The 26,013-nt window shown below is 37.2% G+C and overlaps 2 long non-coding RNA genes across 2 annotated transcripts in view; both read right to left on the bottom strand.

Moving 5' to 3' along the window:
• The window catches only part of LOC120461676 (uncharacterized), a 28,622-nt gene extending 15,144 nt beyond the window's left edge, over window positions 1-13,478 (bottom strand). The window contains exons 1-2 of the long non-coding RNA XR_005618229.2: window positions 13,315-13,478; window positions 6,207-6,294 (exon numbers count right to left, since the gene is read on the bottom strand). This is a non-coding gene — a long non-coding RNA (uncharacterized LOC120461676). The remainder of the gene's footprint in view (window positions 1-6,206; window positions 6,295-13,314) is intronic.
• Window positions 13,479-13,802: 324 nt separating this feature from the next.
• LOC148981713 (uncharacterized) lies at window positions 13,803-24,628 on the bottom strand. The gene is made up of 3 exons (XR_016168324.1): window positions 24,347-24,628; window positions 23,068-23,242; window positions 13,803-16,393 (listed from the first exon to the last, which is right to left on the bottom strand). It is a non-coding gene; the product is annotated as an uncharacterized LOC148981713 (long non-coding RNA).
• Between the last annotated feature and the right edge of the window lie 1,385 nt (window positions 24,629-26,013).

Genomic DNA, 26,013 nt, shown 5'->3' with positions numbered 1-26,013 from the left:
TCAGGGACACATTGGTGTCTCACAGTGGATTCAAAAACCTGGGTCTCTCACACCAAAGGCATGTGTCTTATCCACTGCGCCGCCACCCCCACCTTTATTATAGCCATGTTTCAAGCATAGAATTATAATGTTCTCATTATAATTTCATATGACAGACTGTACAATGTTTGGCTACTTAACTGTATTTTCCTTTTTTAAGTGATTTCAATCATATTTCAAATAATTCAAAATAAAAATGGAGAACAGTGTCTCAGCTGATGGAAATAATCCATTATTTATTGGCTTCGAAATATTCGATAACGATAACATTAAAAATGAACATGTTTCAGTCGATCCCGATATATGGTGGCCTATTGTCCATCCCTACTAAAAATAAATATTAAGGGCCCTATTTTAACGGTCTGAAACGCAAGTATCAAGCGCGAAACGCAAGTAACTTTGTGGGTGGGTCTTGGGCACTGTTGCTATTTTACCGGAGTAATAAATGACTCTTGCGCCCCACGCAAGTTTAAAAGTGGTTGTTCTAAAATAGCTTCATTATTCATTGGTTTGGTTTGAGCGTAACGTGAAATAAACCAATCAGAGAGTCATCCAACATACCCTTTGTGAGCAAGTGCGCATGTTGCATGGCGGGTTGTTATTATTATGGCAGATTTGCTAGGCACGCGCCAGAAGCGGTTAACAGCTAAGGAGACCGACGTTCTTGTCAGGGCAGTGAAAGATGGAGAAGTGACATGTATGAGGATGGGAGAAACCCACCCAAATCAGCTTTGGTTAAACAGACGTGGGAGGAAAAAAGATGCATGTTTTTACGTTTTCATGGACACCTTCCTTGCTCGTGTTGTGCACCCGCTACATTATGGCCAACCATGCGCGCTTAAAATAGCCTTATGAAGAACGCGCCACTGACTTTTGACTAGGTCAGTGGCTAAAAGTTTTTTTTTTTGGTCAGAGGCGCAATTGTTTTCTGAAACTGCAAAATAGCACCAGGGAATGTTTGAACCGAAACATGCCTCCTTTTTGCACCGACCTGCCCAGGGAGAGCAAGTTAATTTCCTAGTTTACCGACGAGCGTTTGTGGAGGGAAAAGCCCGCTTTGCGCGGGTGCAAAATAGGAATTATACATGTGTTATAGTGTACAAAGTCATTCGTACCAGGCGCAAGATAGAGCCCAAAATGTATTTGAACATTTTATTATCCATATATATATTTATCAGAATATAGTTAATTATAACGCAGGACTTTTATCAGTTAACGAAGTAACTTAGTATAGAATGTCCCACCACAGCTGTGTTTATAATCATTTTACAAAGGCTTTTAATGTGCCTCATCCAGTCAATTTAGAGTCAGAATTATATGATATCACAATAGCTGATCTGCCACTCACTCATTTTCAGAAGAGAGTAGTTACACTGAGTAGAACTGATTAAGTCTATTTTGCCATCACTTTGACTCTGACCTGTGGGCCAATTTAGTGCTTTTTTTTTTTTTTTGCAAAATTATTTTCCATCATTCTAGTAAAATTCAAAGTCCTTAAAGGGTTTGATCACCTAAAATTGAAAAATCTGTCATTAGTTACTCACCCTCGTGTCATTCCAACCCTGATAAGACCTTTGTTTATCTTCGGAAAACAAATTCAAATATTTCTTTTATGAAATCTGAGAGCTTTCAGACTGCAACATGATTACCACTTTCAGGGCCCAGAAAGGTAGTAAAGACAGTGTTAAAATAGTCCATGCATTAGTTCAACCTTAATGTTATGAAGAGATGAGACTACTTTTTGTGTGCAAAAAACAAACAAACAAAATAACTACTTTATTCAACAATTTATTCTCTTCCGTGTCAGTCTCTGATGCTTTTGGCATACTAAACACAGTACAGCACTTCCAGATTCTACGCCAGATCGTGACTCCGTATTGACATCACAGGCATGTGTCGTGGTGCTCACGTGAACAGTGTAAGAGACTCACACGCAAGAAAAGAAATTCTTAAAGGCATCATCGGATGCAAAATTCACTTTTATATTGTGTTTGCATATAAATGTTTGTGGTGTTTGCAGTGTGTGGACACAACCACCATACAATGAAAAAAAATCTATTCACTCCTTTTTTTAATCTTCAAAAAGCCTAAACACTCTCAATAATCAGGCCTTTTGGATTTTCTGAGCACTATGATGTCATAATGCTCATGCTTCGCCCATGACCACTGACGGACTGTCACGTATTAGCATATTTCTGCTGGACACCCCCAAAGGAAGAGAAGAGTGGGGCGAGCAGTTGCTCATTTTCATTTAAAGAGACATGCACCGAAACAGGTCACTGTGAACAAAGCTGTTTTGGCAGCCCGTTCTCATCCCAAGACGTCATATAACTGACGCTTTTGACCATACGTCAACATCCGACGTTTTAGGGTACCCTTTAACGTCAGTTAGATGACGCTATCTAATCCTAATCCTACAGACCTAAACCTATCCGCGTCATCTAACTGACGCTAAAGGTAAAGCATCAGTTGGATAACGCCCTAGGATTGTCATGTAAATGACGTTAAAGTGTACCCTAAAACGTTGGATGTTGACGTATGGTTAAAAGCGTCAATTAGATGACGTCTTGGGATGAGAATGTGTTGGCTTTTGAGGAAGTAAAAGGTTGTTTTACACAACCATTGAGGAATTTTAACTAAAGTATGTTACAAACTTTACATGAACACCTTAAAGAATCATTTCAACTTGGGGAAAATACACATCTGATGACCCCTTTAAATAAAGTCGTTATATTTGTTTTTGTTTCAACATTATTGGACATTGACACAATTTTCTTCTAAAAGCAAACTTTTATTATTTTCATGTTATCACTGTGAAGCTGCTTTGATAGAATCTGTATTGTAAAAAGCGCTATAAATAAAGGTGACTTGACGTCTTTACTACCTTTCTGGGGCTTGAAAGTGGTAATAACGGTGCTGTATGTGGAGGTACAGAAACTTCTCAGATTTCATCATAAATATCTTACTTTGTGTTCTGAAGATAAATTAAGGTTTATGGGTTTGGAACGATGAGTTTTTTTTCCCTTTAATCGGAGTCTCACAGTAAACACTCTACAAATGACAACTTTGTTGTTGGTAAAAGACCCACATATTGTGAATGTTTCATCAACGCAAACTGTAGGCAAAGCTGGTAAGATAAATGTTGAACCAACCATATTAACAAATAAAAGTGGTAAATTGCTCATCATTTAGCTTGAGATTTTCATTTTTCAGTATCCACAAGATTTTTAATAGAATAAGCTAACTGCACACTGAAATGTTCCTCCATAATTCATTTAACAGTGTGACTTTATCGTATTTAAACTATTTAGGTTCACACTTATTGTATTTAGTATCACAATCACTCAATAGACATAACGAGCCTGTAACATCATTATGATTTTTCATATAAAAATGCCCGCAGACTTTATTAAAATAATCTGACCTGCTTTATTATCGGATCTCTCAATGACTCTCTAAATTGGCTGCTCTGCTTTTGTCTACAGCCTTGTGTGCTGGAGTATATTTTATGCAGGGTCCCTCCTCTAACAGCAAATGCTATTGAGCCTGCTAGTCGCAAGTGAATGCTGCTCCTCTTTCTGTAAACAATAGACGCTTGACCCCTGCCACAGGCTCACATAAAACTCCAGTGCCTCTCTTCAACACTCTGCTGCCTTTAACGTTATTCATAGAGAGAGAGAGGGCCGTAACAAAGGTATGATTTAGATGCCTTGTTCTGAGATTCACTCGGACAGTCATGCTGCTGACGAATACGGTTTTCGTTTCGTTAAATCAGCGTGTGATTTAATTTAGCAAATATAGCAAATACAGATTCTTGTGCAACCCTGATTGAGTTTATTTATTTACACACCAAAATTAGGACCATTACCAGTCTATGACTTTTTTTGACACTTTTATGTCCATGGGGTTGTTGTTATTATTATTATTATTATTATTATTATTATTAATCAAAGGTGCCATATCATGGTATTTACTAAATTTTAAAAAAAAAAATTATTGTTTTTAAGGGAACTTGTACAGTATGTCCCATGGTATTGTTAATATTTATTCATTAAAGATGCCAGAGTATTTACAAAATAGTTTTTTTGTTATATTGTTTTTATGGGAACGTTCTTCATTATTTATACTTTTGTTAAAACTCCTTTCAGACTTTCAATGCTAAACTATGAAATTATGTTATAAACACACTTGAATATATTGGACATTTTAAATTAGACAAATTAAATAAACTGGTGAGACTGTGAAAGTGTGTTTTAAGGTCTTGACAATAAACCAACTGCTGTGTTTTAATTCTGCTCTTTACAAATATTTTTCAAAAGGCATTTTCTCACCGTACCGTTGCGTGGACCAGGTACTATGTGGACTAGACTTTCTGTCACTAAGCCATTTGCTCAAAATGCATGCAACACTTTGCTATTGCAGGTCAACAGAAATGATACCAAGGCACCTTTTATGCTAGCACTCCTGTATATCTGCAGCAAGGCCGGAGGGGGATTTGAAGGAGGCAGACTCCATCATTGCTCTAGAGTGCTATTGATTCTTTATTAAGCCAGTGAGCAGTTCATAGGGGGATCTTTGGGTCCCCTTCACGCAGTCATCCTTGAGAGGAGAGTGCCGTTTATCTGTTGTGACAAAGTGCTGGCTGGACTGGAAAGATTTTTGTTCAAAGGTGCCCCTTAGAAAACCTCAAGCACCATTGTAATTGCAGGGTGTTACAAAAATTATTATCATCTCTGTATTTTTAAATTTGTACGTTATGTTATTTTAAGTAGGTAGGCATCTTAGAATATTAACGTACAATTTTGAAACCGAGACATAAATAAAACTGAAAGAAGTCCTGGCCCTTTAAGGGGGGAAAGTGTGTTGTTTTTTCCCCCCTTTAATCTATGATGGATACCCTAATACCATAATACCTTGGCATGCTGTTGTTATTTTTGTAAATATTTTGCAGCACCAGAGGTAGGAGGTAATCTCATGTTGGAAACAAGAGATTGCTGGAATTAAAAGCCAATCATAACAAAAAAAAATACACATATATTTTACTATTGCTATCACTCAACGAAATACACTCAAAAGTGTAATACTTTTCAAGGATTAATGCGTGTAACACGTAATACGTGAAGGACTGAGAAGTTGCTGCTGTATTACATGCCTGAGGAAACGTCAAGAGAAAATCCTTTTTGTATTATGCATCATAGCTTCTGGACGAGAAAGTGTATTCAAGCAGACTGATTAACTTAGATTGCAGAGTGTGGTGTCATCTGGAACAGCGCAGTCAAGACTCGCGCCCACCCTCAGACTCCATTTAGTGTCAGCAGAGGCTGGTGAACCAGTGACTGGTCCTGTGGTGTCTGACATATGCTAGACCAGACACCAGCAGACATCCCCAATGGCCTTGCCCTGATTATTGAATATTGGAAAAAATTTCCCCCTGCTTTGAAATAGTAGATGACAGACTGGGAGGAGTGACATGTCATAAAACAAGTGTGTCCACTCTGCATACATGTTATTGTGCTTCTGAAACAAGCCATCAGTGTTCATTTTTCTCTTCTGTCCACACATATAGCTATCAATATACACCATACATTAAAATTAAAAGTATCATTACAATATATATATATATATGGATAATTAAGAATAAATAAATAAAAAAAACCTTAAGATCTGCAGTTGAAACTTTGCTGTTGTTGATGTGAATGGGGGCATTTTGAAAATGTGGGTTAATTAGTCTTGAAACGTTTTCCCTGCTGCAACAGCTGTGGCATAATTGATAGAGTGCTATTTACTTCACAGAGTAAAATTATGCATGAAACACACTTTAAAATATACAATTATGGCTGTGTAGTAATGTTGAAAAGGTTGTGTCAGTTACATTTGCGTGATGTAATTAATGCTACCTAGACTTGGGAGGGGATCAGCTTGGCATGACCATGGCACAATGGATGGGAGTGGAGAAAAGGGGATAAGCACACACACAATTAACGCTGGAAATGGACGGCTATGATTTTGGAGGGTTATTCTGTCCATAAAAAATGTAAATGCATTGGATGTGTGCTTGTTTCGGGTGAACCTGTTCAGCATGTTCACTGAGCTCAGTTTTGGATGTGCCAGTCATCTCTACAGGGAATGCGTGTCAGTGATATCTGGTTGTGGGATTGTTATCTCACCGATATTAGTAGAACTTGGTGTTGAAAAGAGCCATGAAAGAGCCAGGCTTTCACTTCTGGAGTTCAGCCAAGTTGCCAATCTTCAGTTCTAAAACAAAATCAAACATATTTTCAAAAAATAGAATGACAGTTACAAAGACACACACTCACAGAAGTCTTTTTTGTTTCCGTCTCACATTGTTGGTTCTGCCATGTGTATCCATTAACAAACAATTCGCTCCCTTAACATCTAAGACACCGAATACCTTTTACTTCCATCTTGCAACTGTTTCCCCCCCAGCCCCCCCCCCCCCCACACACAGTTTCAATTTGAACTTCATGCCAGAGCTTCAGGAAGGTGAAGGCAAGGTGGGAGTCTTACAAACGCAAGGTGCAAGCCAGAAAAAGGGAAGAAGAAAAAGAAAACCACACACGCCATCCATTGGTCTTTGTATTGATTCACAGGGGTGTTGAAAAGGTCTTTGGTCATGCCCTTACCAAAGCATACTAATTTGCTCGATCAAGTCTGTCAGAATATCGACTGGGAGGAGGTACAGCGCCCGCCATTGTGTTTTCTTCAGCGGGGAGCCGGTCTGTGAAACAGGATTACCAGAGGTCACGCAGGCAGTGAAAGGATGTCCATCACTTTCTGTCTGCTAATACAAAGGGTCGGGAACTGGGACGTGATTGAGATGTTGAAGACAAGAGGAATGGCAGTTTCAAAAAAGAAAAAAAGAGAAAAACATCTCTTGCATGCAAATGTCTCACTGTTAATGTATTCATAGCCATCTCACAGAGTTTTAATCACAGGAGATGGCTGGCTTACAGTTTCCTGCTGCTGTATTTCAGGTTCAGAAACAGAAGGTTGAAATTGAACACTGCTGCCTTGTTTGCTGAAGCAGAAAACGTGATGTCAGCTTTATTGTAACATGTCATAAATTTGACCTTGACAGTGACAATGAGTCAGTTTTACATAATAATTCATTTCTAAAAAAAAAAAAAAATCATCAGCTGATAAAGGCAATTTATACAGTCTAGATGTGAGTGCAACAGCATTTGTCTGTTATGATGAGCAATAAATGAGAGTAATGATTCTGAAGTGAAACATTTGATGCAAAAGTTTAATTTTCGCCACGCGTTACTAAATATATTATATTCATTTTGAATTGGCTTGTACATTTAATGCTTAGGAAAAATGGTCAGAACTGTGAAGAAAGCTTTTACCTTTAGAGGGTTATTTGCTTTTTAATTGTTGGTTATACATTTAAATGTTCATCATATTGCAAAAATCTTCTGCATTGTTGACATTTGAGATGACAAAAAACAAGATTTATATTGCATTCTCTAAGACAAACATCCCATTTTCAACATGCTGTATATTATAGATAAATGTTTCACAGTCACTTTGCCTAACTATATGTTACCCATGAACGTGGGGCTCTATAAATAACCCATTGTTCCCGGACTCCTAATGTTTCCTAATCTCTGCACTCTCCTGAAATTCTACGCCACATCATCCAACAAGCCTCTTTGCTCAACAGTGGTTTTTATTATACCCATTATTATAACAAATATCCAATTATCTATTATCTTGTAGATCTGATTGTATCCCGCTTTGTGGCGGTAAGGTCAAATACTCGTGCCTCTATACGTGGAACATCTGCCTGTGCTTCCTGTCTCATCTGCAGCCCTCGTGGCCAGCAGCCCTTTTAACCTGATCACATAGGTATTTTGCTTTCATTCCCCCCCTGCGTTTTGTTTGTTTGATTGGCTGAGCAGGTGTTTTATAACCATTAGAGACTTCATTGCGACCCTGTCTCTGAGTAGTAAGCAAATAGAACAAGCAGACAGCCAAGTCATGCAAGTGATTTCTTTCCCTCAATGGAACCATCTGGTGACTGAGCGAAAGGAAAAAAAAGGAAGCATAGGTCCTCAGTGTGGCTGTTTACCTTTGGCTACATAATTGTGTTTCGAGGAAAGCGTGATGTCATGGGGAGGCTGACAGTCGGTTCGGCAGGTTGCAATGTGTCCTTGTTTGCCGCGATTTAATTATTGATAATGTTATCATACTGAACGTTGTTGTCTAAAAATTGGACTTAAAGTTTTTATCATATATCTTTAAACTGAAATAATTATATTTAATTTTTTAATATCATTTCTATCTAATCTAATAAACAAATCTAATCTATCTAATAAACAAGATATGTTTATTTATTTATGTGCTCTCTCTTTCCTTTGTTAGACGAGTGTCCATCAGTCAATTAACGTTGTCCACCAAGAGTCATCACAGTTATTGTTGTAACTAAAGCAACTGTGACTCCAGCAGTGTTGACCGTTGGAAAGATTGAAATGTTTGCTTTGAGTTTTTTTCACTGGTGTCAATAAACATTCAGAATAGACATTCATCCCTCCTCGTACTGGGCAGACCATTACGCCACACTACTACATGTAATTATGAAATTGATGATAATTACTGAGTGACTCGTTAATCTCTCATTAGGGCATTGTGTATAAACTCAATGACATGCAAATCAGTTTAACGAGAACAAAAGAAGAGGATGAATACTTGAAAAAGAATCATCAAGAGCAACTTATTAGCTGTGGGAAGACATACAATATTGGCTGGAGTAAGAGAAAAGCATTTATATGTGCTGATTTTTTTTTTTTTTTTGTACAGAAGAACAGTTATTAGTTTAGCTTTGAATGTTAATTTAAAATGAATTGGAATGTTCTGTAAAAATGCGAATTTAATTTTTTTTTTTCTATACACAGGGACCTGCAAGTATTTGAACACTTAATTACAAAATTTAAATTAAAACTAAGATGCCAAAGCAAATGGCATCTGCGAATAGATGAGGCTAAAGCCTGAAAACTTGCTCAAAACTAATTTCACTTTTCCTTTATTTTTTAACTGGTGTCAAGGTGATTTTAAGGGGATATATAAAACTAGATTCCCTCAAACGTAATGTTGTTCGTCATATTAGCTATAAATACTTCAAACTGCTTAAATACTTAATTTGGAAAAGTATGTAATGTTTTATGTAAAAAACAACAACAACATACTTGCTACTAAACAGTAATAATACACACTAACTTATAAATTCTGTATATTGTAGAATATTATACCTTAATAGCCGAGTGTATAAAGCCCATTTTCTCCATGCATGTTGGAGGTGTAATTTTATGGTTAAAATATTGAGCAATAAACCCAGCATCATGCTTTTACAGATGTATTATATGTGTTGAGTAGCATCTGAACAGGAATGTTTACCTGAACACTGCTTGATTGAATCTGTAAGCCCTCAGATGTGTGTGCGTGCGACAACAATTCTGATAAAAGCTTGACTCTCATGGCCTAATTGATTTATTTACAGTGATCTGGTCTTAGTGGGAAGCCCCTTTCATGTTGATTGATCACTGCAACATGCAGCAGATTTAACAGCACAACAAACCTTTTTGTACTAATGACCCGGGAGCATTAAAGCTCTGGGGCAATGTCTCCATTCACGCAAAAGTGTGGATTTGCAGCTCAAGTGAGAGAGGGGACTTGGTTTATGTGTTCTTAAGAAGCTGCACATAATGAACAATTTCTCCTAATGGAAAATTATCCCTGTTTCTCTTTCCCGAAGCCGAGGCCCCGGTAAATTGATGTATCTGTCCTCTGAGGGTTTCACCGTCACATTACGGCATTTTAAAATATTAATATGAGAGTGCATTTAGCCAGGAGTAGCGAGGCACAGCTACACTCCCTTTGCTTTCATGTAGGTCACAAGAGACTGACTCCCTCTCTGTGGCTGTTTTTGTCTGTCTGTTTCATTTTGTCTCTTTCTCCATTGCTCTCTCAGCTAATCCAAATGTTCCCCCCATTTACTATACACATATATACAGATAGATATATAGTGTGAGTGTGTGTTTTGTTTGCTTGTTTTGCATTACTATTTTGATTTCCTTTTACAGTCATTCTTCAATTGGCATTCAGTAAGCGATGGTGGTGGTGCCCTCTTCCCAGCCGTGGCTCTCTTGCCAGTTCAAACGCTGATTAAAGCAGACTACGTGTCACATCCTGTTACAATATGAGCCAGAATGTGGAATCCTGGGAGATTTGAATAAAGAATACGGTCAGATTTTCTCTCCGCTAGAGTCTGAGTGGATAAATGTTTTACATGGCAGTGTTGACCGTTGCCATTGTAATTAGAACTGTGAGGGACACACAGGGATTCACATATTATGTTACAATTAATGATGATATGCTTCACAAGTGTTGTCGTTTTAATTGTTATTTCATGTTCTATTGCCAGTTTTTTTTTATGAAATTTTATGCAACAGACACTATTACTTGAACAACAACTATTATATATTACTGTTATTAACTATTATCTATTGTCTGTTTGTATAGCCTAATTTAAACATTTTTAATATTTTTGACTTGAATGAACCCAGTTGTTTAGAGTATTGTTTCAGCATATATTTTTTTCACATGCAGAATTTTTCTGTATTGTATACGTTAATGTATACTGTATTGTGTTGTATACGTATGTCTGTATTGTATACGTTAAGAGCTTGGATTAATATCTTTTTAAAGACAATAAATTAAACAAATGTATAAATGTAAGCCTTTGTCTTTGCATAGACTGACATGTTCAATATTTACTTCAAGGTCAAAGAAACTCCATATGGCAAAGGATCAGAGATGTCATAAAGAGGGAATATGTCAGGGGTTGTAGTTTATTGTGAATCACTGTTGACAGAATTGCTGGGGCAGCATGATTAAAAATTGATAAGGAAACATTCATGCGTTGTGATCTTCCCTCACCATTTTAGGGAGATAGAAATACAGTCTCTGGATGGGGTTTTTTAAAAAGTAAGAGTGGTAATATCTCAAGTTTTGATAGCATTTGCGAGCTTTGAAAGCAAGCCAAACTTGCTAGCTAAACCAAAAAAGCAGAAAATTGTTCTCAAAGACACAAAGCCACACACAACGATAATGTCATACCACAGTTCAAATTCTGAAAGAAAAGGACTGTTCATATGGTAAATATAAAAATAACTATAACGATAAATATATAGTGTCCACTATGCACGCATCTGCCGCTTTAAATGCTCAAGATCATTAAGGCCCTGGTGTTCACACCAAAGACGACAACTGTAACAATAACGGCACAAATAAACAATATTTTTGGAATCAGAATGATTTTGTTCAAGCTGATGAACGATAAAAACAATGACATGTTATAGTTATCCTGAACGGACATTTTAAAATCTGGTGGATTCTGATTGGGTGTCATTGTTTTTCATTGATCTTTCATCAGCTGGAAAAAAAAAATTCTTAATGTGATTGCAACATAATTGTTTCTCTGTGCCGTTTTCATTATAGTTGTGGTGTGTGGACTCTGCACTTTTATATTTAGACCATTTTTAAAACTATATACTGTTCTCGTTATAGTTATCATCCTTGCTGTAAACAGGCCAGAAGAACTACAAATTAATTAACTATTTGTTTACTTTTAGAATGTATATGCTTGAATCTTTACACTTACTCAGTTGTTTCGTTTTAATTAGAAAACACACGAGAAGTGTATGATAAAGTTTAAAAATTGTTCTAAATATAAAAGAATGTCAGAGTCCACCACAACTATAACAATATTCGTTTCTCTCATCTCGTATACAGACTGGTTAACACTGCATCTACAAACACGGTTGGCTCAGTGTGTTAGTATTTCGTGTTGATTGTTGGATTTCAAATGTTGGGAAACATTTAGTAACTGTCATTTTCACGCTGCCTCAAAAAACACCAACAAGGGTAACAACCTAACAATTGGCATGAGTTTGTGTTTGTTGGGGCAGTTTGAACTAAACATACAACAACACATGCATCAACAACAATAATAAATCATTCTCATCATCCATTGTATTCCTTTTGCGTTCCATTCTCATTCAATACTACTAGTAGTCCTTTGTGTACAATGCTGTGTTGTTTCTCTGTCATGTAAAGGCAGTTTAGTGTTTGCTTTTATGAGGTACACATGGCAAAGTGCATGCAAACAGAAGAGTGTAATATGGTAATCAAATTAGCACAACACATCAAAGGTCCTGGCTTTTTACAGCACCATTTTCAGATCACAATTCACAACGGCAAGAGCCAATACAATAAAGGGCTTGGCAGCGTTAGCAATGATTCTGGCAGAGGACTTTAGAGTGGAGCAGTGTTCAGTGAAAAACATCATATCACTCTAAATCCACTTTCACATTAAGAACATCTTCTATGAATATTTATTTGCGAATACTGATGAGATGTCAAAAGCAACCATAACACCTTTGGTGATGATGTGGATTTTATATTAAGATGCAATTCTCTTTGCAAATTAAACTTGATCATAACCATAAAGGTTCAAAGGTTTAGTAAAGACATTTGAGTGAATTGGTTAAAACTGGCTACAGGTGTTCATAATTAGGGGTGTAATGGTTCACAAAATTTCATGGTTCGGTTCGATACGATACGATACGGTGGTGTCACGGTTCGGTGCGTTTTCGATAAGCAAAAAAGAAAAAAAATGCCAGAGAAATTTCCTATTCATTAAAAGATTTTTTTAAATAAATGTGAATTTTCCTAAATCTTCAAAATGTATGTTTTATAAATGGGGGTAGAATTTGTAAATGGGGGCGAATCTTTGAAAGATGACCAAATAATGTATAATACTTGTTAAAACATCATATTTCAGTTTTGAAGAGCTGGGAAAGGATGTTTGATATAATTAAGCATTTTACTATTTCTGCCAAATTTCCATGTTTACAGTTACTAGGCCTACATTAAATCCATGGCAAATGTCACTAATTTCTGGACTTAAAGCCTGTAAATAGCCTAATTCATGGCACAATAGTTTGATCCCAAAGAAGAAGAATGTGAACAGCAATCACTGGACTACCGAGTCGCTTTCACCCCAAAATGGTGGAAGCGTAGCGCTGCTGGGCGCTGGTGTTGCAATGTAACATTCTATTGGCTTTCACTTCTTTTCAATATGCATTCTTTGTTGTCTAATATGCTGATTTCACGCAGCCGCTATTTTGAAATCGAAAGCGAGGCTCAGGTGGGAAGAACCCCGGAAGTACATATAAAACAACAATGCCTTACCAGAAGCTGCTGCCACAATTTACACTATTGGATGTTAGTGGATCAGCGATTGTGGGTAACGCCACTTTAGCCTGGCTGCGCCCTCCTACGCACTTCCGCTCAATTTTATTTTATTTCAGTACAAATGAAATGTACTAGAGTCTGGTTGAACCAGCCTAACGCCACTTCTGTTTGTGGCGAGATCCCAAACAAACCAAGTTAGCTCGCCCCTCCCACCCATTTCATGCATCATGAAAAAAAAAATGATCATATGCATTTCTTAAAGCGACAAAAACAGACTATTTTCAGAATGACGGTCTACTTCAATGATGGCTCACTTTGTGAACTGTAAAATGTGAACTTGGCTACTTTGTATTACAAAGTATGTATATAAAATCTGCAGTCGAGTCATATCATACAGCTGGTGCTTCACTAAGTAGCTGTATAAAGTACCAGAATCAGCTCTACAGATCTAACGTTATGGGTAAAACTCATGGTAACAACAGCTATTTGGAATAATATTATAATATCTTATTATTATTATTCGGCTAAAGTTAGTCCTGTAGGCTAATGTTATTGCTAATAGGCTACAATGTTATGGCTAGTACACAACAAAGTAGACACATAGGCCTATTACAAACCAACTCATACACTAAATCCCCACAATCTGATATTCGCTAGATATATTTATTAAAGAACTATATTTTCACACACACACACACACACACACACACACACACAAAAAGCCAGCACTAAAATCTACTCACTTGTCCAGAAGAAACACTGCAACCTCGGCGTCCGCAATTTAAAAAAAAAATCAATTCTTTGAGCTCTTTCCACCGTTCAAAAGCCTTCCCGATAATTATTAAAACGACGGTATTCCCTCGCCCTAATCCTCCTCTTCTTGGGGATTGCCTCTTCCATGTTCTGTTGATATAGACGCTGGCTTATTTTTCAGCTCCGACTTCGCGTTCAGGCGCTGTGAACGAGCGCAAAAACAAACAAAACCCTCTTCTGTCCGGTGATTGGTTAAAACACTGGTTATTTTGATTTTGAGTGGTGGTTGTACCTATTTGTTTTTGTGTGCAGATCTCATAGCCTAGGCTGCCTACAGAGACGCGTTTTCTGACAGCCTGCTTATGGGGCAGGCAGCAAGCGGATCGTTAGGAAAGATTAGATAAATGTGATCAATTTTGTTTGGGCCTGAAATCGCTGATAGAACCTTAAATATCCAATATAGGATATGTATATAGTTCGTTCCTGCTTCTTTTTTTACTTTCTGAACTATATCTAAATATATATATATATTTATAAATGAATTTCACTGTATAAAGTATGAAAGAAATGTATACATTCTTAGAGTAACAAATTTCTACATTTCTACACTCAACAATACGCCATCTCATTTAATTTTATTTCGATTTCAAATTAACGGCTGCATGAAATCAGCGTGTAACGCATAGACAGTAAAAGAAATGGACACAGCGACCTCATTGATTTCAATGGAGAAAATTGAAGCCCTTTAAAATCTGATCGCCCGGCGTACTGCGCAAGCTCAAACTGAACCTGCACATGAGCAGCCTGTATGTCTTCTAGTAGCTGTGCCGAGTGAAATCTGAATAATTCCCTTCCGAATCTCACAGAGATGAAGAGAGTGAGTATTAGCTGTCCATGAGCTAGCAGCAGGCGCAACCTTATGACTCTCTATGGGCTTCTCCCCTGACTTTATCAGACTTTATGCCTCCACATCTCCCCGATTGCCTGCAAGCTTCTTGTCTACACGGTAATTTCATTACTGTGCGACGGAGAGTCGATTCGTTATGACACAATCGTTATTTTTTACAAAAACTGCTTCAACGGGGCCATAACGTAAGATAGTAATGGAGCCTTTTACATTGTCGTGTTTCTTTAGAAATAAATAATGGACAAATAGGTCTTGGGACGCCTCAGATGTAAAGTTATTTGCTGTCAAAGTGACACCAAAAAGACTGGCATTGGTTCAAACTGATAAACGGTCCGTGAAGCACAAAATAATGAGTTTAGTTCCACCTTCATTGTGTGCCATTTGATGTTGCACAACGTTGTGATGGTTTTGGGTCAGTAGGAAAAATGGTCCAACGAATCGTTCGGTTTGTAATGCGTAGCCTATTGCGTATGCGAATCAGTTCAATACGAATAGGCTACGTGTATCGTTTCACCCCACTATCAATACCTTTTAATAATGATCTTTACATAAATAATAGGCTACATTAAATAAAAAGATTGTTTGCAAATAGATATTCAAATAGTTTGATATTTCATATTCAAACAGCCTTCATAAACTGAGCATGTAAAGATCATTGTAAAATGATTTCTAACTTAATTAGTTGAATGATTTGATCATATTTATAATAATAGTTGTTAGAATATTTTTAATAGTGTCAAATGGTTTGATATCAAATATAGCCTATACAGTATACATGCATTAAATTGACATACATTTCATAGATCACATTGAAAAGGATTTTGTAATTTGTAAACAATTTGGTTGGTGAAAGCCAGTATATTCATTATTGTGCTTGTGCTTTGACATTATATCTTTTTAACAGTGTGATGAACATCCTTGGCTGTATCTCGGTGAGATGGACATGGAAGCATGGATGTGAATCTGACAGCGGCCCCGCCGTACTAAATAATTGAGTGGCCACTCAGCTGGCTGGGAAAACTTATTAACAGGGGAAAGGAAGCAGATGGTATGAAACTTGTCATTTGGCAAAACAGTACAGAAAAAGTAAGAGAAATTAACTCAAGCAGTCATCACTCCCTATGTCTTGAGTGTTGCGTACAACACTCGCAGGAGGTGGGATTACTGTCCGTATCACGGAGGTATTCCCTGTTCACATCTGGACAACTCGTTCCTCGTGTCAGCATTAAAGTTTCAGGCGGCGCGTGGCTGAAGAATCCGAGGCGGTTGTTCTACATGCTGGGATCCCTGAAGAAGCACTGCTGGAAGGCAGCCATGGGCAACAGCGTGTCACAAACAGAGTCTCCAGGTGCTGCCCTGGAAAAGACTCGTGTTCAGTTAGCACCTTCAGGGACTCGGAGCGTGTTCACTTTCTTCCTGCATGAAACAAATTGATCGTGTTACAAGAAGATTCGTGTTTCTGTGAAGCACTTCTAATAGTTGAGGCACCTGCATAATGATATTATTATATTTTACGCATAATAGAACAACAGTTGCATGGCTATTGTGCCAGCGGAGGAACTACAGTGCAACACTGATTTAAGGCCTTCCTTTTAAATGCAATTCAGATCATGGCAACAGTTCATCTAAAGTGCTGGTCTGAAAAGAAAGCCAGCCATGATGCTGACCCCCCTGTGCTACACCTAACCTTCACAATAATTGCACCGCACTCACTCAAGCACAGTTTGGTTTACACCCATCCACAATGGTGCTTATGGAAATATCTCAATGTGTGGCACACATAATATCTCTTAATTAAAGAATAATTTCAAATGTCCACAACTCTGCTTTTCATGCAGACATGAAATGGCTCTTCTTGTCCCGAGAGACTTGAAGTGATGTTTTTATCTGACTCTGGCAAAAGTGAGCGTGTGTTTTCATTATGTAGTGGGCCACAAGGTTGCTAATGGATTTTGAATTTTTGATTGACACGACTGTTTGCTGCATCTATACAGTTTTAGTTAGAGTTGCTTTGAAAGCATGTCATTCGCCTACTTTGCTGTTGATTATGAATTCAAATATCATAAATTAAAAAAAAAAAAACATGATCTTTCATGAGGTTATTCTGTTATATGCTCTAAGTTTATTTAATCTCTACATAATCACAATGCAGTTTTTCCAAAAACAGGAACTGTTATAGAGATTTTATAAGATTGATTTACAATCGACCTCATCAATTCATATATACATCCTCCTGGAAATATCAGAGACTCTGTAACATTGTAGCCGTATGAATGGTCAGAGTGTGAGTGTCTGAGTTTGTGTTGATGAGACCTGACAAACAAATGAGGGTCTCTGCATGGCAGGCAGCCACTTATGAAAAAAACAACAGCATCAGCTGCAGTAACTCTTCGACTGCACCTCTTAAAGCATATCCCTTTTGACAGGACTAAGTATTTTTTTTTTTTTTTTTGTCAAGGTCATTCATGCATTTGTCCAGTTTTTTTGTTTTTTTTAATACCAGCCATTGCTAGAAAGTATTTCATTTTTTACATACATACAGTCTCCCAGATTGAATGTCTCTTGCATCACAGGCAGAAACACATCTTACAGTATATAAGCTACCTGTGAAAAAGAAATATATACAACTGTTTGTTGGTGAAAAGCCTGTTTTCTTTCTATAGAAATGTCTACAAAGTTTGTATAATTCAGTAGCAGAAAGGACATACCAAGAACAAGAGCCACAATATCATGGAAGGAAAGGAAAGATGTGCAGTTTCTTGTAGAAAATGCTTTAAAATTCTCATCTTTATCAAATGAAACGAGCAGCAAGCAAGCATTCAAGAATTACTTGGGGGAGGGTATAATGTTATATTTTTATTTTAAATAAATAAAAAATAAAGAAAGAAAACTAAATATGAAAAGCTGTTTTATGTCTCAATATCCACAGTTCCATATTATTCATATTGTTCTCCTAAACACTGGCATCCTACATGTCTCATAAGCCATTTTATAAACCACTGCAGAGAGAATGTCAAAAGTTTCCCAAGACGACTTCCTGTGGTGGTTGTCATGATTTGGTCCGCTTTAAAGGCCGAAAGAGAGGAAGAGGCCCCAGTAATCTTTCATTCTTTTCAGGTGTTTAATTCGTGGAAGTTACTATGGAGACAATCTGCAGTCTTACTGATCTCCTTTACTTAAAAGCTGTCATCAGGGGAAAGTCCATTTGTAAACGTGTCTCCAGCGTACTCAGAGGGACATGTACAGCTCCCCCCACAGACTGTCTTAACTATTAGTCTAAACATAACATTTGTCAGCATGTCATTTCAGCACCTTAAAGCAATTGCTTCAAGTTTTTCTAACATGGGATAAGAAGCCAGGGGTGAGGAGCAAGTCCTTTTTTTCCCAACAGGAGGATGTCTGTTCTGTGTCAGGCTGTGCTCAGATATATATTATAATCTCTCAGGATTTGATTGTCTTTTAAAAGGATAGTTCACCCAATATCCTGGCTGTGTGTGTGTAGGAAAATGAATTAAAAAAAGAAAATATTTTTGAAACAGGGAAGTCCAGTTGTTGACCACCTCTAAACCCTCACATGCCATAAGAGAGGATCAAGACAGTGTTCATTCCCACCGCTCCTCTGATAGCCAGTTGTTATGTCTCACATCCAGCTGTTGCCTTCATCTGTCCGTTGACATGACTTTGAGAGTAGACAGCAACATACGCACATGACTTAATGTATTGCCATCCATTAATCCAATGTAACCTTAATACTGTTGTTTGTTATAGATATGTAAGACATTTAAAGCATACATGTGTTATTTAGTAAATAAATGACCTTTGCCGCAGGGTGGCATTTCTGTAATGCAGTCCGCTCAAACAAACATTTGTCTTTATTTTTAAAAGAGCAATGCAAAATTTTAAGGCAGTTCATTCAATCATAAGTACACCGTTTAAAGTGAATACAAGATAATAATATAAGATAATAGTATGTAAAATGTACATTATAATATAATTATGTTCATTATAATAGAATGTAACATATTCTATATCAATTGTAAATTATCTTGATAAACAGTGATTTCAGTCTTTTCTTGACGTGATGATATAGATATAAAAGACAGTTGAGAGTAGAAGTAAGATATTAAGAACATATCAGTAAAAGCCCTGCACTATCATCCAGTTTTCCATTTGACATTTCAGATTCAACGGTTCTGTGCACACATACATAATTAGTCCAGCAGTAATAGCACTTCTGCATGAGCCAGACACCATTTCTGCATCAGCCATTTTCACTTTACATTTTATACTTAGTCTGATGATTTTGAAACAAATGAGAGAAACACTCTCGACAAATGCAAATGCATATATGATTAAAGCTAACCGGACACCCGAGGACTATAACCTTTTAGTGTTATAAAAATTAGTGTCATATTTTGAGTTTTGAATGAGCTCATTTGAGCAAAATTAAAAAGAAAATGCACACTTTGCTGAACTTGATGTGTACATAAGTTAATTTGATCGAATGCAATTTTGTTAAAGTGTAGATTTATTTGTGTTAATATATTCTGTTAATATATACTAATTAATAATGGTTAATTTAAAAAAAAAATGAAACCGCGTCTGTTAATCAGAGCCATAATGATTGTCTAATTACATTGGAAGTAACACAGAGCTTTCATAATGAACAATAATTAAGTCAACTAATTATCCAGAGAAGAATGATTAGCCTTTCTCTGACACTTAGGAGTCATGTCCACTCAAGTCTGCTTAATCAATATCCCAAACTTCCTGAGATGAAATGGAGCAATATTGATCTTTAAGCAAGATTGATCTTTTGTTTATATATCTAAAAAAAAAAATCTCTAAATTTGGTTTGGCTTTCAAAATCTCAAAATGTGTGCATACATCCTCTTACTTCACTGCGGTGTCTCTTTCCATTTCCTTTTACTTACTGAAAGGAATTTATTTTGGGTAATATGTGGCATCATTCAGTGTTGACCTCCCTGGCATTCATATTTTGTTAAGGCCCATTGTGTGAGATGTTTTGATGGCTGTAGGTGGAAGCCAGAAATAGCATGTGGTTCCTCTGAAGACCCAGCATTCTGAGCAAAACAAAGCTCACGGGTCATTCTCAGGTGATTCAAAATCCAAACCACTGCCATGCTGCTCTCTCTTTCCCAAGCACATGCATCTTCACTGTTGGCTTTGAAATTTAGCACATAAAGGAGGAGGTTGAAAATGTAAGATTCTCAAACAAGGTGTTTCAAGTATGGAAATCATGGGAATCTTCCATATTTCATCGTTCGGGATCAAATTATATAGACATTCTAAGATAGAGCGATAACAACGCTAACCCTGACAGTCACATTACAGGTTGACAGGGAAAACTGCTCCTTTGTGGTATGTCTCCTGTCACGCAACAATGTTTCAAGCCATTCCCAAGGTAACAATCATATAGATGGATTTGCCTAAACTCAAGGCTACTTCTCTTAGATTTAATAGGCTTTGGATCTCTTCCTTAGTTTACTAAAGTATCCGGCTCAGTTTAATATATGGGATTCGGATGATCCTCAGATGTTTGCCTCGTTTGTATTTACATTAAGCAGCTCTTTAAGCGCACAGCATTTTGAGTCCTCATAGGCTTAAAAATGTCCATCATAATCTATACACTCCTCACTTTGACCTGAATCTAACGTGAAACATTTGGACAAATGGCATGTTATTCGGTAATGCACATTAGTCTGTGTTTTCAATACAAATACATGTAAAGGCTAGTATTGTCTTGTTTTTCACACATTTTAATCATCACGAAACAGAAATCTGTTGTGCTTCAAAAAGAGTTAACTGAATTATTAAGTAAATTGTTCAAAAGATGCACAATAATAAGCCTATCATGCTAAACAAGTCCTAATAGCATTGTTTTCCAAAACATGGCAAATACCGATTTGTTTTTATCAGCATAGGAGTAACAATATTGCATCTTTAACAGAGCATGTCTATGGGGCATATTTGGCTGACTTCAGAAAGAAAACTCAAAACACAGAAATATGTATACTTATCTCAATTATTCACATGGACCTCTTTTTCATATGGGGGGGGGGGGTGATGACAGCAAGGCAAAACAACAACATAATTAAGCAGCCCCCCAACCACCCCACCGCACTGCCCCTGTCATATTCAGATCAGATTAGCTGTCCCTCTTTGCAGTCTGTTGTCTATCCCGCTTATACGATCCATTGTCTGACACCAATATTTAGTCTGGTGTGATTTCTTTGAGGTCATCATGGACTTGTAGAAAAATATTGTTATGCATTATGTGCAAAAATAAAAACTTATTTCTGATAGCAAATTTAGTTTCTGTGTCAATAAATAGATCAAATTATATCCTAGCTACATTTTATTTCTAATATTTGACTATGGAAAGTAACCTTATTCTGATGTCATTTATGTACAGAAAATGGTTTGGAGGTATAGACGACGGTCTCCCAGTCCGCGATAACATTAGGCTGCAGGGTTGTGAATAATATCACACAGAAGGGCATCTTGATCTGTATATGTCGGCCTGTAGTCTATGCTTTCAAGCAGCCGAGTTTTCGTGATCAGATTATGAATTGTACTTAATCCTCCCCGATCTGCCGACGTCTTTCTTGGTTCAATATTACTAATGTACATTCTATTGGCTGCTTTTGACAGATGTCTAGATCTCCCTCAATCCGATTCCACATAATACTTTCACTGCCATTAAATCCACACGGGTGGCCTCTTTGAGATCCGTCCTATCCGAGGACTTGTTCTGTCGGGCTGGATGTGCTTGGACTGGGGCAGTGCTTGATCTTTTCCGCAGTGATGCATGCGTTTGGAAACACAGTGTCTTGATTTTAGCAACGCTGTGATTTCCAGCATTTTGCGCAAATCGATATGAGGGAGACATAAATCTGCCAGCGTGTCAGGACGAATGTAAATAATGGTTCAAATGGAACAGAACATGTTCCTTTTCTAATGCGGACACTGCGTAGGCTATAGCCTACCGTAGAACACGCTAGAGACATAGATAGGCTAATAATTGTTAATAAATAACATAGCATATTATTATTAGCCTATTGTTGTTGTTTAATCAAAATACAACATTTAAATTATATTAAAATAATACACTTTAAATGATGGTTGTTGATTAAACAACAACAATATAGGCTAATTATTGTTAAGAAATATAGGCAACCATTAGCATATTATTATTAGCCTATATTGTTGTTGTTTAATCAACAACTATCATTTAAACTTTATTATTTTAATTTAATTTAAATAAAAGTTTTTTGTAGCTAGTAGGCTATTCAAGACTAAAACTCAAATATTTTTTTTAATATGAAGATTAATGAATAATAATAATAACAATAATAGGCTAACAACATAAAATACAATTGGCTATTCACATTTTATTTGATAATCATTTGAATAGCTATTATTTCTAATAATATGAACCTTAATATTAAGTATTCTTTAACTCTTAACTTGTAAAATATATTATTATTTAGCCATTCTATTAGACCTGCTATTAATAGCTATTTAACGTAGGCTATTCCACAAAAAATATTATGCGCGCTCTATAACGCCGTGCTATTTTACCGTTTTATTTTGATATTTTCAAAGTGAATACAAACGAAATAATTTCTGGATATTAATAGATTTAGAATAAAGAGCAACAGATAAAAAACTCCTAGGCTATTATTAAACAGACATAGATGTTTAAATAACGAGAAACGTATAAGCAAAATAGTCTATCACTGTTAGAGTGGGGGGAAATAAACAACATTATATTTTTTTTCACAGCATAGTCAAAAAAAAAATCTATTTTTTTTAAAACCTAAACAAATTAAGTCGCAAAATCAAGTCGAAGAAAGTACAAAATATTGAGTCGTTTTAATTTAAACAGTTTCGTGCGTATTATGAAATTAACTGGGGTTAAAAATAGTCTAACTAAAAGCGCTTCCAAACGAAAACTTAGAAACATTATAAGCGAACAAAATCTCGAAGTTTAATGCAAGATGAAGCTATACCCGACTCAGAAGCAAAATCTCTACTTTCTCGAGAGGCAGGAATAGGCTACATACTGTGATGAACGGGAGCCCCGTTCGGCTGCTGTCCTCCTGTTTTCACAAATGTCCCAAACAGTCGTTGACAAGTCGTCTTGTACGGACACATAATTTGTGTCGTGTGCAGGTGGCCGATTGTGTGACATCCGACAGGAGCATTTCAATGGTGAAGCCTCACTCCAATTAGGGTCCCCTTTAAGAAATTCAAGAAAAAAAAAAAAAAAAAAAAAAAAAACTTAAACGCATAAAAATATATATTTTACCGCCAATTTACAATCTTAAGTGTAATGCAAATGAAGCCAAAGAGCAGATGGCAGTGTAGAAGAAATGTGGGTTTGGGGTGACAGTTGTGTCTGCGTGTGAGGAGCCTGTGGCATGAAGCAAGTGCTAGCTTACATTTCCCCCTGGTCAGAAAAGCAAAACATTAAAGAAGGTGTTGTAACAATCGATTTTGGAATGAATTAGCTTGATGCGTGTTGTCGAAATGAAAGTCTAACTGCAACCTTTTTGGGGGGCTAAAAAGCAGATCGGGTGTTATTGATTTGTCACAAGCGCGAACTCTTCTGCCATCCAGCGATCAAGCAAAAAGAGGACGCTTTGTTCGGCAAGTTATTTTAAATGACTCTACTGCCATCTAGTGTTAGGCTATTATGTAACATTTTCTGGTGCACGTCTGAAAGTCTGCATCTCTTGCCTGCTATTGAGAACTTCACAAGTCTATTCTCTGGATTTTTTTTAACAATCAGTTTAATTCCGATTTTTAGTCTTTAAATCCATTTAAAGGGACTGATTATTTAGCAGTGTTCGGTGTTGTTTGGGTCAGGCACTGGGCAGAGGTTCTGGTGTGTCCTTGTTATATTTTGGTGGAAGAGTTTCCGACAATGTGGGCTTCTGTTGAATGTGTGGTGGTGGTGGTGATGTTAAAGGGTTTAGCTGCTGTCCTGTTTTCAATATTATGTCGGTATCATGCATAGCCTACATGTTTTTTTCAGTGTACAGTAGCACTGACTAAGTTTTTGTTTTTTTAGGTTTGTGGATCGAGAGTGAAGTTCACTTTAGCTTCTTTGCTCAAACTGAAGGAACATTTTCACATCTTTTTAATGGAGTAGAATTTAACTTAAATCCAAAAACAAACAAAAAAAGAAAATATCATGGCTGAGAAGAAGATGGTCAGTGTTGCTTAAATCATTCAATGTGTTCTTGTGTTATCAGTGTTTAGCTTCAAAGACGTCGCAGCCATCGTTGTTTTGCATCAAAATGACCTCATGCAAGGAAACTGCTGCAAAGAATATCGCACCTGAAAGAACCATTAATCATCAAGCACTTCAAGGAGAGACTTCGGGATGTCCCAGAGTGTCCAGCCAGTATCCGAACAGTGTCTTCCAGCCACTGAATCGTGTCACCAATAGTGCAGATCTGCTCAACACCGGTGTGAGTTAATCTGCACGCACAGTGAGTGAGGCAAAGGCAGCCATGGTGTCAAGAAGGGCAGCAAAGATGACACCTTTCTCCTAGAAATACATCAAAACCGACTGAAATTCTCCAGGAACTATAAGTATCATGCGGAAGACTGGTGCAGGCCAATCAGGAAGGGGCGGGTTTTATGCCATCTAGAGACAGTGGCCAGCTGACTCCGATGTATGTGATGGCCTCAGCACCACTTCACCCAGAAGTTCACCCTGCAAACACAAAGACAAACCCAAGCATCCTGACAGAAACCAGAAACCCATGGGCCGTCACATTGGATACATTAACACACAGCCAATTGCCAGGATTGTTGCCAGGATGTATCTCCTCCAAAAAAATGGTATCAAAACGTCCTGCAAGAGTAACTTCTCCCAGCGATTCAGGAGCAATTTGATGATGAACTGTGTATTTTCCAGCGTAATAAAGCACCATTTCACAAGGCAAGATTGATAATGAAGTGGCTTAAGGATTATTACATTGAAATTTTGGATCTGTGGCCAGGATCTTAATCCCATTGAGAACCTGTGATCAATCCTCAAAAGGCCAGGGGACAAGCAGAAATCCACAAATTGTCAGTCAGGATCTGACCCAGAAGCTGATATTCAACACGCCAGAGTGAAATGCAGAGGTCATAAAGAAGAAAGGGCCACACTGTAAGACACTTTGCAAGAATTCTTTTTCTTCTGCCAATAAAAGCCTTTACAACTTATGAAATGCTTACTGTTATTTTCCAGTGTAACTTAAAACGTGAAAAAATAACCTACTACAAATAGGCTACTGAAGCACAATTTGTCTGTGCTAATAGTTTTAGCTACAGCTGTACATTAATACAACTGTGAGAGATCCATAACTCTCTTGTCAGTCTGTTTTTGTGGTTAGCCTATGTTTTTGTGTATTTGTTTCTGCTTTTTTGATATTTTAAAATAAAGCTATTTTAAATTGAGCTAAATTTCCATCCATCCTCCAAACCGCTCGTCCTCTGTATGGTCACAGAGAGCCTATCCCAGCATCTCGGGTCGCGGATGCTGGACACCCTGGACAGATTAACAGTCCATCACAAAATTAAATTATTTTCAGGTCAACATATGGTAGACTCTTGTCGGATGATGACAAAAATGTACTTGGACAAAACAGAGTCTGGGGAAATATAGCTGGGAAGGAGAGTAAAATCATATTGAGTTGGCGGTCTTCGTAACTAAATGCGCCTCTAACTCCCTCTTGTGGTGTGTAGAACATGGTGCTGCTCTGTAAATGTTTTTCTAATGGGCTTTATGCACAGCTGCACTACTTCCTGAACTTAAGCCAGCTCCTTGTTTCCTGTCTGCCATTATTGGACAAATTGATTATTTCAGGTGTGTCTGATTATTGTTGCCGTGACTACTGAGGTCAGGCACACCTGAATTAATCAATTTGGCCAATAATGGCACACAGGAAACAAGGAGCTGGCTTAAGTTCAGGAAGTAGTGCAGCTGTTAGTAGCCATTAGTAGCATTTCTA

Source organism: Pimephales promelas, chromosome 4 (genome assembly GCF_988280905.1).
Source record: "Pimephales promelas chromosome 4, fPimPro1.hap1.1, whole genome shotgun sequence".
NCBI classification, from domain to species: domain Eukaryota; kingdom Metazoa; phylum Chordata; class Actinopteri; order Cypriniformes; family Leuciscidae; genus Pimephales; species Pimephales promelas.
This window is presented reverse-complemented; position numbering and strand designations above follow the sequence as displayed.